Genomic DNA, 3,771 nt, shown 5'->3' with positions numbered 1-3,771 from the left:
GACGTTGCGTTAATTAGCTCGATATTACAGTTGCAACTGGCTCAAGAGAGATATTTTCGCAACGAACGAAATTTTGTTAGAAATTGTGCAATACAAAACGTAACGTTGCAGAACTTTCTTTTGCGTTACGATTAGGAGTTTATTGACAGAGAAGGGGGGATAGGCGACTTTACGGAAAAATTCGCGAGGCAATTGCCGTCTCGCGGAAAAATGTCTTCGAACCGAATTAGCCGACGATAATCCGCGACACGACCTCCGCTAGTCAAACAACACGAGCCGCTTCTCGTGTCAAGGCTGCGCTCCGTAGAAATCGAATCGTTTTCTCTTCATTTTCGCCTTTACTGTGTTCCATTAGTACAACACAAATAGTAGAACCGGCTAACTAATAGCGTAACTCTATCTTTAAAGTTGCTCCAGTGACGTAATCGATATGGTAACCTAAAGCCTTACGATCATTGATTTCACCTGCTCGTATATGAGCATGCTTTTCATTTAGGGATGCTTGGTTTTATTTTTGTACGAGAGAGAGGGGAATCGAATCGTTTTGCCCTTAACAGAGATGATTATGTGTACCAAAAATTTTTTAAGTTAAATATCTTTCAAATTTTCAACCAAATTTTTGTTTCAATGGTTATCGAATTTTTCGGGAAATTGGTTCGAAATTTTTCTGTGCTAGAAAATTACTGTTTGTTTTCTTTTATAATTTAGATAAAAATGTTCGAGTTTTGAGACGAGTCACGTGTAATATCAGTCGTTCTCTTACTTGTCTACTAAACAAGTTATTATTAATATTATTACTAAACTTAAAAATTTGATATATTATCAAACACTCTCGAACATAGAAAGAAATCGCAAGATATCTTATTTGTTTATAAATTATTCAGTGGTTCTTCCCTTCTGGAAAACTTTCGTTTAAATGTCCCATCTATGAGATTAGGAACATGCGATTTCCTCCGTGTTCAATTCCACACCACATTATTAGGATGCCATACTGATATCAGCCGAATGATTATCAATGTTAACCCATTTGCATCACAGCTCTGAATAGGCTACTGGCGTTATTCATCTGAGACGTTCAATTGGCAGTCGGGCCAATATTTCTTGTTTTTGTTTATTACTGATTTTACTCCGAAATTACGGATTACGGATTAATTTTTAAGCTTCGAAATCCTGCTATACAATCGTCATGTGCGGATTATTCCGCTTACGGATGCAAATGGGTTAACAATGCCATCTCATGTATCGATCTATTCAATTCAACACCTCCTTCACCGCTTAGCTCGCCACTTAGATGACTTCAACTACTTTAATCACCTCAGTTTTTAGTTGTATTTATTTTACATAAAATTCCTACCTCTCTGTGTCGCTATTATCGCGTATTGTACCAACGGGCCATTTCCCGTATAAATAAATAAATAAATTACCGCGATAAAATCGAGTACAGAGGAATAGAGTAACAGACGAAGGATCGATTTTCCCGTAAAAGGTAAGAAACATCGAAGAGACGGATTAATTCATCTCGGCTGGTTGAAATGTTGATTTTGAAACGATCGGACGAACGGATAGAGTAACGTTTATAACGGGTAGAATTTATGGGAGAGGATAGGGTAGGAAAGGGGCGATCGATTATTCGGTGCGTTCATCGCGGACCAAGATATTTTGGTCGGAGGGATTTTCCACTCTACGGGAGCGGCGTTTTCTCGATACGATCTGCTCGATCGAATTAATCTCGCCTCTCTGATTCAGCGGTAAACGATTTCCTCTACTCCTGGTCAATGTTCGGTTAAAATTATTCCTTTGTCTGCTCGCGTTACCTCCCCTTTATCGAATAATCCACGAAAACATAATGGAGAATCACGTTGTTGCACCGTGCACCAACGCAAATATAATAGAATAAATATCCCCTCTGATGATTCTTCTTTCTTCTTTTTCTTTCTGTCGGACGGAAAAAATTCTGCGACCACAGAGAGAGAGAGGTGGAAAAGTTATATCTCGAACGGCGAATTACCGAATTCACGCTGTGAGAATCGGCGGTGTTTGCTGAGAAAACACACGTCTTGAAACGCGGCCCCGATCCCGACTTGGTGGCTCGTTATCGGTTCGCGGAAAGAAAGAAAAGTCGACGGGGCGTGGGTTAATATTTTGCCACGATCCCCGTGATAATTAACGCTTATTCTCGTGTAGATTGCCGCGTGGAATAATAGACGGCCAGAGACGAATTACACGCTCCCGGTGAAATAATCGTGAATTTCATCGGGTGCTCCTCGAAGATACACCCGTTTTTACGCCTCGCGATACTCGATCGAGCGAGCCGAAGGGTTCAAGTGAAATTATCGGCTCGGTTTATAATTATCTGCCGCGCCAGCGACGCCTCTTTTCCGTTTTCTAGAAGCGGCGCCTTGTGTCCCGATTCATTGTGCTATATTAAATACCAACTCTTCTTTATCTACTTTGTCCTAATTTTCGTGTATTTAATATTAAGAAAAGAAAGGAAATTTCTCGAAAAAGTTTGTAAAAAAATAGTTCATTGTTAGTTAAACAAAAAGTCGTAAACGTCAATTCAGAATAAGAAAGGTATTTAAGTTTCTATAGCCCGGTTAACTCAGTCGATAAAGCATAAAACTTTTTAAACAGTAATTCTAATTTAGCTATTTTTTCTGATTTTGAAGTATAGAGAAGTATTAGAAACCTTTGTTTTTAGAAATTAAAAAAAAATTTTTCCTGAAAAAGTTAATAACAAACGTTTGTTATTGTTTAAACAAAAAGATTGTGAAAGTGAGTTTCGAGTGAGATGTGTATTTAAGCTACCGTAAGGAAGTAAGTTTCTATAGCCTGGATAGCTCAGTCGGTAGAGCATCAGACTTTTAATCTGAGGGTCCAGGGTTCGAGTCCCTGTTCGGGCGAATTTTTTTTTCTTTTCTCGTATTCGCATCGAATTGAGCCAACGTACGGTGGGTTATAATAGAATAGTGAGGATTCTTCTTCAATCGCCTGGATAGCTCAGTCGGTAGAGCATCAGACTTTTAATCTGAGGGTCCAGGGTTCGAGTCCCTGTTCGGGCGGAATATTTTTTTTCGTCCAATTCATTTTTCCTCTTGACAAACAACATTCTATGATTATTTATTTCATTTTTTATAATAAATTTAATATATTTTTCGCGAATTTTCCGGAACTCTCGACGTGGAATACGCTGGATATTACGGAGTCGTGTTGCTTCGTTAGAAAGAGTAGTTCTTTGGACTTCCTGCCTTGTACTTACTACCGTAATATGGAATGTATTTGCAGACAGGTTTCCAATCCGTCATCCATGCTACACATATTAAAGTAGCCGCGGTATAATTCAACGCAGATATTTTCCTGTATGGAGAAAAATATGACAAATCTGTGACATTTCAGACACCGACAGGCTATTCGAAAAAATTCGTGCATCTCGCGGAATTTATCGTGAATTTCGCAATTTACCATGTTTTAGCCTTTTCCCACAGGGTACTCCAATGAGCGAATTGCGGTGGATAGTGAGGGAAGATGGTATATCGTCGCATTTTCTCTCTCTCGATAGGGATATTCACGTTTACCGTGGCGATATTTCGTATCAACGTGGCCGACAAATGAATGACGATCTTGAAACGCGATTCGCACCGATTCCATGCAGTATTCATGTCGTTTTAACAATTCAACAAAAAAGAAAAAAATTCTCCGATCGATTGTAAAGGTCGTAGAAAATCTGAATCCCTAATATTTCCTTCTTATCAAGATACGATATTATTTATG

General features: G+C 38.9%; 2 non-coding genes across 2 annotated transcripts; both read left to right on the top strand.

The window, feature by feature from the left end:
• Positions 1–2,830: 2,830 nt before the first annotated feature.
• Trnak-uuu lies at positions 2,831–2,903 on the top strand. Its single transcript has one exon. It is a non-coding gene; the product is annotated as a tRNA-Lys (tRNA).
• An 86-nt stretch (positions 2,904–2,989) lies between these two features.
• On the top strand, positions 2,990–3,062 carry Trnak-uuu. The gene has a single exon. It is a non-coding gene; the product is annotated as a tRNA-Lys (tRNA).
• Positions 3,063–3,771: the final 709 nt, after the last annotated feature.

The sequence above is a fragment of the Habropoda laboriosa genome, unplaced genomic scaffold, assembly GCF_001263275.1.
Source record: "Habropoda laboriosa isolate 0110345459 unplaced genomic scaffold, ASM126327v1 scaffold5, whole genome shotgun sequence".
NCBI classification, from domain to species: domain Eukaryota; kingdom Metazoa; phylum Arthropoda; class Insecta; order Hymenoptera; family Apidae; genus Habropoda; species Habropoda laboriosa.
The sequence above is the reverse complement of the archived record's forward strand: the minus strand, read 5'-3'. Positions and strand labels throughout refer to the sequence as shown.